The sequence below is a fragment of the Mauremys mutica genome, chromosome 21 (genome assembly GCF_020497125.1).
Source record: "Mauremys mutica isolate MM-2020 ecotype Southern chromosome 21, ASM2049712v1, whole genome shotgun sequence".
Classification (NCBI taxonomy): domain Eukaryota; kingdom Metazoa; phylum Chordata; order Testudines; family Geoemydidae; genus Mauremys; species Mauremys mutica.
Genome location: NC_059092.1, coordinates 6,427,374 through 6,440,850, shown reverse-complemented (window position 1 = coordinate 6,440,850; position 13,477 = coordinate 6,427,374). Strand labels below are relative to the sequence as shown.

At 41.7% G+C, this 13,477-nt stretch overlaps 1 protein-coding gene across 8 annotated transcripts in view; it reads right to left on the bottom strand.

The window, feature by feature from the left end:
- LOC123354194 (solute carrier family 35 member E2A-like) overlaps positions 1-13,477 on the bottom strand; it is a 34,446-nt gene that overhangs the window by 19,840 nt on the left and 1,129 nt on the right. Inside the window, exons 1-2 of one of the 8 annotated variants that reach the window (XM_044995958.1) lie at positions 12,886-13,290; positions 10,569-10,713 (exon numbers count right to left, since the gene is read on the bottom strand). The exons of 2 other annotated variants lie outside the window; for them this stretch is intronic. The gene's annotated coding sequence lies outside the window, so the exon portion shown is untranslated. Of the gene's footprint in view, positions 1-5,451; positions 5,477-9,961; positions 10,098-10,568; positions 10,714-12,885; positions 13,291-13,477 lie in introns of those variants that run through there. 5 more of the 8 variants (XM_044995950.1, XM_044995951.1, XM_044995956.1 and 2 more) reach the window with 5 other exon arrangements.

The following is a 13,477-nucleotide window of genomic DNA, read 5'->3' as shown; positions in this document are numbered from 1 at the left end:
ATGAGCTAACTACATTCAGTATTATTTTTTTAAACAGACAAATTGCTTAAGAGTGCTACAGCACAAATTTTGGGCAAACTCCTTTCTTCTCTAAGTCTGACACTTTGAAGCAGAGTTTTACATAATTGTAAATTCTATAGTAATACTGAATGCCTCCTTCCCCTTTGATCCAACTAGTTCAGCCTGGATTAGCCCACATGCACCTCAAACATTCATGCAGAACAAGGCCATGAAATTGTAGGATCTCATGATCTGAGGATGACTAATTTCTGCAGCTGTTAGCAACCTGAAACTGCAAACATTTAACATTTCCATAGGAAAAACTGAACATTTTCTTTTGTTGCACAGTGATAGATTTAGGCTTGGTACTGATCTCTCTCTCAAGTACTTATTAGTTACCCCACTACCACAGTATCTGAGAACCTAACAATTTGATGACTTGGCCTGACCAAAGGAAATGAATGGCAGAAATCTCACCGAAAAAATATGTCTAATTCTAAAGCCCACTAGCAGGAACACAGTTCGTATCAGCTCTAGTAATTATCTGCTGATTATAAATTTATTAAGAATAGCATCAGAGAGATAGCCATGTTAGTCTGTATCCACAAAAACAACGAGGAGTCCAATGGCACCTTAAAGACTAACAGATTTATTTGGGTATAAGCTTTCATGGGTAAAAAACCCACCTTCTTCAGATGCATGGAAAGATCCATGCATCTGAAGAAGTAGGTTTTTTACCCATGAAAGTTGATGCCCAAACAAATCTGTTAGTCTTTAAGGTGCCACTGGACTCCGCGTTGTTATTAAGAATAGTGTCAATTTTCCAAAGGTTTCAGGGAGACAGCTAAAATATTTGGGAAAAATAAGGGATTCATAAAAATCAGGGAAAGTGGTTTAACTGAGCAGCAAGCTTTGTAATATCTGCAATCCTAATAACCCCTGCCTCAAGTTCAATAAGGAGCCAGCCAGTCAACCAGCTTCCCAAAACACCCGTCAGCATAGTGAAAGACACGTCCCTGTTCCACAGTGATCCACGATTGGGGGAACCTACAACAGTGTCTCCGAGGAGAGGCACATGAAATACTAGAGGCGGGGATGGGAGGTAAGCTGCTTCAAGTGCTAACTGGTTCTCAGTAAATCTGTCTTTTATTGTACCTGTGCATAATCTTTGAGAACCTTTTCAACCACTGTATCCTTTCTCACAGAACTCCCTTGATTAAATTTACATTGTACACTGCTGAATCAGTAGAGAATAGGCACTCAGAGAACCATAATATAGTGAAAATTTAGTTCCAGTACTAGTTGCATTGACTTCAAAAGCATTACCTTCCTTGAGCATAGTTACAAATGTGGAAATGTTCACAGGAAATATATTTACAACATGACAACCAGTGAAACATGTACAGGAAACTACATTAATGCCATGGTGAACAAACTAAAATAGATTACAGCAGCTGCTAGCCAAGAGAGATATTAAATGTCATAAAATATTTATCTTTATCATTCATAGCCATTTAATGTACAGCAGAGTTGGACTGAGTTTCCTGTTTTAAGATCAGTACTCTGTTTATTGAACGGTTAATGAAGATAGGGAATCCAAGATTGAGTTCTTTGCCACATATAAAGTAACTGTGTCCTCCCTTCAAGAACTTGGTTTTAAAGGGGAAAAAGAAAGGTACAAGGACACAAACCATGGAGATTACACAGCAAAACATCTTCCTAGGGCAATATGCTGGTCTTTGATCAGGGAAGATTTCACTCGTTGAATTCCTACTACTGCAAAATAGACATTTTCATACAAATAGGATTTGTTTTTAAATATAAGTCAATGGAATAAAAGGGAATGATGTAGAGTGCGGAAAAGCAATGTGTCAGTTACTCACTATAAAGCAATTATACTGTAATAATATTCAGCTATTTCTGCACAAGCATTACATTTGCAGGGGATTAAAAATACACCAAAAAATTCCTCACTCTCTGGGCTGGAGGTGGGCTTCAACTGTCTTCAGAGCAATCCACTACCTGGAGATGTAGAACAATACTGACAAACTTCAGGGAGGACTCTCCATCTCTGGAGAACTTCATGGGATAGTACAATGTTGTTCTGATTCCTGTTCCTTCCAGCATAAGAATTAAAACTTCACAATTCCCACACTCAAGAAACAAAACTACCAACTGTAAAAACTGTCTACAGTGCAAAGTAACTCCACACAATAATGAAGGACAGGAAGTGAAGAATATATCCACTTGAAACGGCAGTGGGAACTTTGGTTGGTGGAATTTACACAAGTTGGAATTTAGCCAAGTCACTTGGGCTCTTTAGTAACAAATGGTCAAATAATATCAATATGACAGCAGTTTTAGCAACACTGTGTCCCCTACTTCCATTCTAGGATTTCTGCTCAGTAATGAAACAAAGGGAAGACTGCTACCTCCTGAATCAGCATTACTATTCGTTATAGCCCTTGGGAGTATTGCATCAAACCAATGACTTGCCATACCCTTCTGAGATATGAAAGGATCACAACATATGGTGGCTTGGCTTTGCCCCTTGGGCACAGATGTAGTGAATCCCAAACAGTGGCCAATATTTTGTGGCTCCCTTGCGCCTGTAGAATCCTGCTGAAATATTCATAATTTGCAGAGAGAATAGCTACACATTTTTTAACTATTTTTTCTTTGGGTAGAAACATTGTTCCTTGTTTCCTACTTTTTAGCTCAGATAAAATACCCTGAATATTTAAAATGAAAGGGTCATCGCAACCTTCAGATAGTACCACTGGTGCATAGTAAGAAGGGCAACAAAATATAATCATGAGGTTCCCAACCCCCGCAGCATTTTTATATCATATTTGGTATCATTTTGTTAAACAGCATGACATTCAGTAAAAGTTAACACTCTAGCAATTAAAGGATTTTAAGAGAAAACAAACACACACACAAATTACTGACTTGCTACCTTAAATTAACTGGAAAGTCTTACATTGGCTGAAATAGTTCCCCATCTGGGATTAATTTGGTTGCCCTCCCCTGATACCAACGGTCATGATGTTTACAGATAGATGAAAACGTGGCAGTGGTTGGGAGACTGTGTTGGATTACAAACAGAAATTGAATCTTCTGGCGTGTAAGAACAAACAGCAGACAGTGTACGTTATAGAGCTTCCCTAGTCCACCCCCAACACTAAAAGTGCATTAAAAATAAAGCATGCTACATTAAAAATGAGAAAATGAATATACAATAAAACCTCCAAGTGACTCAAATCAATACTGGAGTGTAAAAGAAGGAACTAGATAAGAATCCAGAGACTGCTACTTCTTATTTAGGCATGAAAACATCACATTTGAGAAGCTATTTGAAGGATATCCTGCACTCAGACTCATAGGATACATCTATACTGCAAAAAAACACCACCACCACCCACAGCAGTGAATCTAAGAGCCCTGGTCCACTGACTCGGGACTCATGGAGGTCACACTATGGGGCTAAAAATAGCAGTGTAGATGTTCCCACTGGTGCTAGAGCCTGGGCTCTGAGACCCTCCCTGGATTCCAGAGCCTGGGCATGCGCCCAAGCCCAAATGTCTACACCCGAGTCTGCTGACCTGGGCTTGGAAACTTGCTGTCACAGGGTTGATTTTTTTTTGCAGTGTAGATGTACCCATAGATTCCAAGGCCAGTGAAGACCACTGTATAACACAGGCCAAAGAATTGCCCCAAAATAATTATTTTTGAACTACAGCATATCTTTTTTTTTAAATCCCATTCCCCCTTTCTCTCCATTTCTAGGAGTTCACAATTTGACCATAAATACTCTAAACTGAATGTGACAGCTCACAGAAGCAGCAACATTTTCTTAAAAAATTTGATAAGAGAAGTGTGTTAGTTATAAAGGGAAGAAAACAGATTCGGAATCGGGATTTTTGAATTTGTAAGAGCAGAATATTTTACCAAAATATATATGTTTCCTAATAGTACCTAATAGGCTAATCATGCTGGAAAAAAGATGTAACTACGAATTTCCTAGATTAGGGATTTGTATCAGATTCCTTATTTTCTCATAGTTTGTTTGACTAGCAAATGGCTGAAATCATTTTCAGTCAGCAAATAAGTGGCCTTTGTCATAAATATAATCTTACTGATGGCAGCACCAATTTGCACAACTATAGGAACATCATCAAGGTGACAATCTGTAGGATACTGTGTAATGGATAAGCCTGTCTTATCTAGAAATTTTCTTCAAGACAACCAGTCATCATAACAGTTCTGCAGAGTATAAGGTGATTGTTCTTCTCAGTACTCAGAAAGAAAATATACTTCTGAAGAAAGATTTTTTTCTTTCTAGAAAATACAAAAGAAGGGACCAGTGTCCTTTTAAATCAACATTAGGAAATCAGATATTAGGAATGGCAATATACAAAAACCTGTAGGAGAACACTTCAACCTCCCTGGCCACACAATAGCAGATCTTAAGGTGGCCATCCTGCAGCAAAAAAACTTCAGGACCAGACTTCAAAGAGAAATTGCTGAGCTTCAGTTCATCTGCAAATCTGACACCATCAGCTCAGGATTAAACAAAGACTGTGAATGGCTTGCCAACTACAGAACCAGTTTCTCCTCCCTTGGTTTTCACACCTCTACTGCTAGAACAGGGCCTCAATCTCCCTGATTGAACTAACCTCATTACCTCTACCTTGCTTCTTGCTTGCATATATATACCTGCCCCTGGAAATTTCCACTACTTGCATCCGACGAAGTGGGTATTCACCCACGAAAGCTCATGCTGCAAAACGTCCGTTAGTCTATAAGGTGCCACAGGATTCTTTGCTGCTCTTACAGATCTAGACTAACACGGCTCCCCCTCTGATAAATCAACATTGCAGATCAGTACGATTATTGATAATTACATTCTGCTATCTATCTATAGTTCTTTAGTGATAACACAAATTTGTTCATTCTAAAGCATAACCTTCCAAGCTAATGTAATTGAGTATGGTGGACAAGTTAATACATCGGTCTCAATTAAGGCTAATACAGCAAGACAAATCAATTCCAACTAGAACTGGGAGAATAACTGATTTTTCAGTTTGGTGGCAGTTCGAAATTTAAAAAAAATAATACAAAAAAATGGTTTGGGTCTGTTCTAGAGCAGGGATTCAAACTGGATCTCCAACACAGGGCCAAAGATTATAAGGCGGGAGAGGGTGGCACTACCTCTTCCTTCTCCCCCGTTTTTTGTGAATGGCCAAAACTGTGCGTGTGTCAATTTTGCAATTATTTTCAGGTCAACCAATACTATGCATCCAACAATTTTCCTCCAGCTCTACTTACAACACATTTAAAAATACCCAAAAGTTTTTACCTCTAGGAATGCATCAGAGGTGCCAAGGAAACAAGAGGCAGCTGGTGAAACTCCAGTTGGAGACACTGAACAGAAATGACAACACTGACCTGAATTTTCCTTGCACAATCCTTTTGAGTACTTCTGTGGCAGAGCTACAGATGATTGGATGGCTTCCACCCAACTCTGCCTCAGAACACCCAGTAATCTTGTTTACAAAGTGAAAAAGCCAAGAGCTTTTCAGAGCCAGGTGCTGATAAAAAACAAAAGACCAGGAAAGATAAAAGCAATTGCAGATTCAAAACCAACTTGGATATCAAACCTTTTTCTGTATAAGACTGCCTCACTATCTAACACAGGATCAAAATCCTCATAACAGTAATTATTTAAACGTTTGGGAGCAAATGTAATTATAACCCTCATTTTAGAAGTGTGTGTTGTTATATATAATATGCAGAAGTTGCCTAAGACTAATCCCGATACATAAGGATTTATTTTATAGATAAAATATGCATGTGCTCAAACAATTAATGTTTAAATTGACCAAAATAAATACATTAAATAAATGAAAGATAGTACATCACGAAAAATACAAAGAACATAAAAGAATCACATTATAAAAGTAAACATGTATGCTAACAAGAAATATGATATACAATAATAGAGTAGAAATAAAAAGTATCATCCCCAAAATAGTGGGTATCTTATCTCTTTAATGCATATTACAATTCAATTTTTTGAGTACACAGTACACTGCATAACCTTATAAACAATCTATCATGGCAGTTTCAGTAAGCATACTGAGTATTTCTATACTTGAAGAGTTTTCATTGGATGGTGCTGAGAACTTCTTGTGTCTGTGATGTGTGGTCTAATAGTTTCTTCTGGACACTTCCATTTCTCAGCTCATGTCATTTTCAGATATTTCACTGAACCTTTAGTGCAAAATTCTGCTCTTGTACCCAACTGACTGACCTCAAATCAGATATCCTGTGCACCTAACCTAGGTGTGTCTCCCATTAAGTAAGCAGACTCTAAAGATCAAGATCTGCTCTGTGCACCTGAGAGGAGAATTTCCTCCTTAGCCCACTTATTTTACAGAGACTGGAAATTCAACAAGCAGTCTGAAGAGACTTGTTGTGATAACTGGGACAACAAATTTACCGTAACTGTGAGTTCAAGTGTAAAAAGTATATGAATGTTCATAAGATGTTACAATAACCGATAACAAATGATAACGAAAGTAGGTCAAGTAATTTTTAATAGTGAATGTTATAAACAGGTGCAAGAGAACCAGACTGAGAGACTAGTCCAAACAAAAAGCCACGTTGATATGATTCCAGGACTATGGAATCATGTTTGGTAAAAACAAATTGTACTGGAAATTAAGGAACCAAAACTGATGTGTTGTATATTAGGCCTATCTGGAGGACAAAATAATGAGAGGATGGGCTATTCCACTCATCACTCCCTTTTTGGGTCCTTCAAATAAACAGACTTTGGAGGGGAAAGAACAGATGGAGGCTACTGAAGCAAGCTTCACTATCATGGCTGCCAGCCACACCACCTGCTGGGACCCTTGGCCTTTGCCATTCTAATTTTGAGAGGTGTCCTGACCAGACCAGGCCAAAGAGAGGGACACCGATAACACTGCCACTTCTACCGGCTCCAGTAGAATCCCAACCACCACCCTGGATGAAATGGGATCAGACTTCAACAGCTCCAGCCCATCTCAACTAACTTTTTCTCTTTTACCCAAAAGAACAGTTATCACCATCTGTGATACCATCTAAGAGACTGTCAGGCAAGGGTGGTTTTCCTTCTTAAACTCTCTCCAGCTAAAGGGAAAGGGAACAAGAAATGTTGCTAAAATTAAAGCCTCACTTAATACTTTACGTATCAGAGGGGTAGCCGTGTTAGTCTGGATCTGTAAAAGCAGCAAAGAGTCCTGTGGCACCTTATAGACTAACAGACGTATTGGAGCATGAGTTTTCATGGGTGAAGTGGGTATTCACCCACGAAAGCTCAGGACTCTTTGCTGCTTAATGCTTTACATTTCAAAAGCTTTAACTGTTTTTTTCTCCTTTTCTGTATCTTTCGTAAAAGGTTAAAAAGGATTTGTCATGGTACTAAGCAGAAAGGGCGGTGGAACAATTTGTATAGTGGGGGTGCTGAGAGCCATTGAACCAAACTGTAAACCCTGTAAATGTTGGAAACCACTTCAAGCCACTGGTTGCGTCAGCACCGCCAGCACCTGTGCTAAGCAGGCTGAGGTCTCTGTATACTGAACACTGTTCAAAACTGTTTAATGTTGCACAGTGACAGCATTTATAACACCGTTAACACTTTTGACCTTTGAGATTAATACAAAGCATTGCAAGAGGAACACGACCTAGCAAAGATAAAGAAAATCCGTGCTATGTTCTCTCTACATACAACACCTATATGTCTTATATGAAAGAAGATATTCTCCTCGGGCAATTTCTGCAAAGTACCCAGTAAACAAACTCTTTTTCATCTCAAAACACCAGAAAAAGATGGTTGTCAACTGTTTAATAAGCGAATAAGGCTAATCTACTGGGAAAGACAAATCCCAGCCCCCTTTCCCTGCCAAGCATGGTACCCTGCAGACAAAAGCTCTGTGTGCACAATTCTCATTTTAATCTAGTATGCAATATGGGTCAATTAAACACTGCCTACAGCATGATAAACATGCATAAAATATAATTCTAAACATTTAAAAACATGCATTTCATTATACAGTGATCACAACACTCAAGACACTTAGGAACAAGTATTTAAGATGTGGCTGCAAAGCAAAGACCACACAACACTCGCTTTTGAGAAATGTCAGCGTTTGAGCACCAAGAGCAAAACTGAAGTTGTTTGATACTTCATTGTGCCCAATAGGTGAAGCATCTAAAATGGAAGTAACTCCGTGAGAGAATATTCAGCGCTAAGCACCACTCCTCCCCGACCTAATGTCACCAAACAGGGTTTTATTTTAAAACAGCACTTGAAACCAGTGTGTAGATAGGTGCCACAAAAGTTTCTCTGCACCCGCAACAGCTTTGCCAGTGCATCTCAATCCCAATGATATCATTCCATGCCACTGACACTCTGGGCTTGTCTATACTTGAAATGCAACAGCGGCACAGCTGCACCACTATAGCACTTCAGTGTAGACACTGCCTATTGCCAACAGGAGGGATTCTCCCATTGGCATAGGTAATCCACCTCCCTCCCTGAGGAGTGGTACCTAGGTTGAGAGAAAAATTCTTCCAATGACCTAGCACCATCTACAGCAGGGGTTAGGTTGGCTTAACATTGCCACTTGAGGATGTGGATTTTTCAACACCTCTGAGTGACATAGCTGGGTCAACCTAACTTTTTAGTGTAGACCAGGCCTAAGATCTGCTAGTGCAGCACAATTCTGGAGCATCTTTACTATTCCAGATCAGGGAACCCCACAGAGCACAGTAAAATCAATCCTGACCTATAATCCAGTGCAAGGCCTCTGCACAACTGTAAACTCATACAGCAGCTTTGCAATGCAGACATCTCTCTCCTGAGGACCAGACTGAGCCAATCAAACAAATGAATACATGTGTTTTTTTAAAAAGTAATATTTTCAATCATGACCTCCTCCAGGCTTTGAAGCTTAATCTCCAGAGATGAGAAACTGGTGTATTAAACCAATGATTAATTGGCTTCCAAAATTCCTGATAGTCTCGTGCAAGGAACTTTGCAGGAGGGAGAAGGGGAAGCCTACAAACATGCATTTATTTCAAAACCTTTTTCTGTTGCTAGATCACCACTGGTTATACTATGAAACAAGCCTTGGTTGTTTCAAATTCTGCAAACTGTGAGCCATAAAAGTGTTTTTAGTTATTTTACTTCCGAGGTCAGGAGAGTAAACTCACTCAAAACTACCATCTCAGGGAGAGGCAAAACTCATAGTCAAAGAAGATCACATCAATGCCTATATAGCACCTCGATCCACAGATTCCAAATCATTCTACAAAGCAATGCAGGTGATATTATCCCTATTTTACTGAGAGGGAAACAGAGACACAGACTTCACTGAAGTCAGTTTGCAGAAGTCAGGATTAGACCCCCCACAGGCTCCCAACTCCCAGTCCAGGGAAGCTCCAGATTATACCTGCTCTTGTGATACTGCACCTACCCCCTACCCCAGTAGAGACCACCTCCCCCACCAGACCCCCCCCCAATAAACCACCTGCCCTGCTCCCACAGCAGAGATCCCCCCAAAATAACCGCCCGCCCCTCCCCAGAAGAAACCCCCAAATAAACCTCCTGCCTCTCCCCAGCAACCCCCCAAAGAACCGCCTGCCCCTCCCCCAGCAGAGATACCCCAATAAACCACCTGCCCCTCCCCCAGCAGAGAGAGACCCCCCCAAAGAACCGCCTGTCCCTCCCCCAGCAGAGAGACCCCCCCAATAAACCACCTGCCCCTCCCCAGCAGAGATCCCCCAATAAACCGCCTGCCCTTCCCCAGCAGAGACCCCCAATAAACCGCCTGCCTCCCTCCAGTAACCCCCCCAATAACCGCCTGCCCCTCCCCCAGCAGAGACCCCCCAAAGAGCCGCCCCGCCCCACCTGCCTCTCGCCGGATCTCAGCCCGGACTATCCCCACCGTGGCCGCCACCTGCCGCAGTCCGGGCCCGAGCCATCCCGCCGCTCGGGCTGCCGAGGGGAGGAGGCGCCGCGCCGCGCAGCTCCCCCCGCCCGGGCCGACCAAAACTCTGTCCCCGCCCGCTGCCGGCAGGGCCAACCGGCCTCCGCCGCGGAGTTGGGAGCGGGGCAGGCGCTGCGGGCTGCCCAGTAACGCTCCACCGGCAGCCTGCTCCGCCCCGGCCGGGGCCTGGGGTAACTCCCCCATCCCTCCGGGCCCCCCATTGCCCCACAGGAAGCTTAACCCCTCAATCCTGGGGGGTGGGAAGCTGAGCACTGCACACCCTCCCAGCAAGGGTACCCCTCCAAATCCTTGGAGGGCCTGAGGGCCTTTTGCCCGTTCACAGCCTCCCCAAAGAGAAACAAGCAGCAATTTTCTGGCAGGGAGCAGAATGTTTTCCAAGAGACAGTCCAACCCCCCACCCGCTTCCAGGGACGGGGAACCCTGGGTGGGGTGTCAGGGTGAGGTGGGACCGCCCCTAATGTGGGGAGCAAACAAAGGCTGGGAACCAATCCTGTTTAGCAGTGCTACCTGGGCAGTGCTGAGGTTGCCATCTCTGAGACATGTTGCCACCTTATGATGTGGCGCTGTCCACAAAGACACTGGGGCTGCTTGGACTCTGGAGGTTCAGGATGGGGCCATGAAAACCAGGCTTGTCTCTTGCATGGGCAGCAACCTGTGAAATTGTGTGAAATGAGCACAAGACGTCACAAAACCCACCCACATGACTAGCCCCCCTTGGTGGCAAGCTCAGCAGTGCAGCCAAGCAGTAATGAGCTTTGGGGCCAAAATCCCCTCACATTGCTGGAGAGATTTCAGAAACAATTCCTACATTTCTGGAGTAAACAGCACTTAATAAACACACACAAAAAATGTAATGGACTAAATGAAGGAAGCCCTGGAGTTATTTGTCTCAGTCCAAAACCCTGCTGACTAGACTAAATCTACCCAGTTATTCTGCAGAAAATCCAGAATAACTACTGAAGTCAATGAATCTGGTCCAGTCTCCTAATTATGATAGATACAGGCTTGTATACGTGTAATACTGCCCTCTGCTGTTACATATGTGTTTCAAACCTCCCCATGTTTAAACATACAAAGTTTAAACTCCCCCCATCACTGCCAGAAAGGGGGCTCAACTTTCATAAACCCACTTAGTCCAAAAGTAAAAGAGAAAACTATGCATCAAAAGTAAGGTCTGAAGACTCTACACTTCAACCTTTATTATCCAAACTTTCAATATCAGCAATTCCTAATTATTTGCTACGGGATCATATTATCCAACATCTATTAATCACATTGAATTTTTTCTAAAACCTGGTTTATCTGAAATTATTCATTTTCCTCCTTTACCTTTCAATAACTGACCTTCCTGTGATACTCCACAATATAAACCCACTAGGCAGGGACCATGCATGAAATTCTGGCCCCATTGAAGAAGTTAAGGGCAAAACATGCAAAAAGGCCAGGATTTCACCCCATATTCTCTATAGGTCAGAGGCTACTCTGGATCCTTAATAATAATAATAAATGTGCATTGACTTGGTTTTTACTGGTAGTCCTGTAACAACGTCAAGAGCATCTTCTATCACAACTGCAGTCAGGAAAGAACGTTATACTTTACATGTCTGAGTGGGTAAATAATCTACTCATGTCTTCTCAGTGCTGATCAACATGTACAGAAGTGAAAACTAGAGGGTATTTTTATTTCAATTTATGTTTTGCAGATTTAAAATGTCAAAATAGACAATTTAGCAGTGTGGTTCAGAAAATAATTGGGTATGGCACAGCAACTGAAAAACACAATCATGCATCCTTTAATCTAAGTATATGTACATTGGCGATTCCAGGAGAAAGAGAGAAATGCTCAACATATAATTTTATGACAAACATTCAACAAAATGGGAAAAACAAATAGGAATTTCTAAAATTGTTAGTTCATTCGGAGAGTTAAAATTGGGGAGGCTACTAGAATCTGCCTAGTTTGTGACTGTGGAGAGGGGATAGTTGGTGTATTGTCTATTACTGGGTAGACAACATGTTCAAAGGAAGAAGTTTTAGATTAGAGATAAACAGCAATTACACGTAGACAAAACTGAAATATCTAGTCAGATGTAGATACCTGGGTGCAAAACTTACTTAATTTGTTCTTCGAAGATTTACAGTTCATAGGTCAGATTTTGGTCTAAACTATTTGACAAGACAGGGTTATTAATGAGAACAACAACAACAAAAAAGACCAAGGTGAACTGATTTAAATAACTGATTTAAACGATCTAGATAAATTCATGGAGGATAGGTCCACCAATGGCTATTAGTCACAATGGGTAGGGTTGGTGTCCTTAGCTTCTGTTGGATCACTTGATGATTACCTGTTCTGTTCATTCCCTCTGGGGTCCCTGACATTGGTCACTGTTGGAAGACAGGATACTGGGCTAGATGGACACTGGGCTACTTTGGTCTGATCCAGTATGGCCATTCTTATGTTCTAATCAGCTTTAACCTTGTTTTGCATTTGTACTTTTAGTTATTTTCCTAAAGGAAGGTTGATTCTCATTGACTGGTTACCATTAAAACATCTGAGACTAATACACTACATTTGCTGCTGCTTTTTGCTAACCAGGAGGATAAACTATATATACACACATTTATTTAAGCAATTACAGCATATAGATCATAAGCAGCATTTTAAAACTCCAGGTAATAAATATAAGACTTCTGATAAAAATAGCAAAAATTGGCAACCAGCACCATGAGGAAGGCTGAGGCTGAAGGACCAAGTTCTGGATTCCAGCCTTGCTGGGGAAAAGATAAAAAAAAATGCCTGGGAAAGGGATATTATTGGTACCTGGGTAAAGGACACTAGCTTCCCTGCTCTGCAGAAAGATGGAGCACTTGATCTAACAGCTCTTTTCTCTCTATCTTCTATGAATTCATCCCTGTATTATTCGGCAGTGCAGTCATGCTCAGAGAAGACAGGGTTTGGAAGCTCCTTGATCTTGGTACGTCACCAGCCAGAACTGTAACCAGCTCCTTTCAGGCCAGTGGAAATACAAAATGTAATAAGCAGAGGCAAGTACTAATACAGCTGCCTGCAAGAACAGAGGTTACAGCAACACACTCAGCATACTTGTTTCCGATGAAGTGGGTTTTAGCCCATGAAAGCTTATGCTCAAATCTGTTAATCTCTAAGGTGCCACAAGTACTCCTCGTTCTTTCAGCATACTTGTGTCACTGAGCCTAGGCCAAAGGGTTCTTCTGCCCCCACCACAGTCAAGCACTCGAGTTTTAATGCTCCAGTGGACACTGGAGAAGATACCTGCATGTGACCACTTAATTATATTTATGTCACAATATATGACAGGCAGGTTCAGCCTCCAGGGGACCCTCTCCAGCTGTTGGGGGGTCAGCCTCCAAGGCACCCTCTCCAGCTGTGGGGA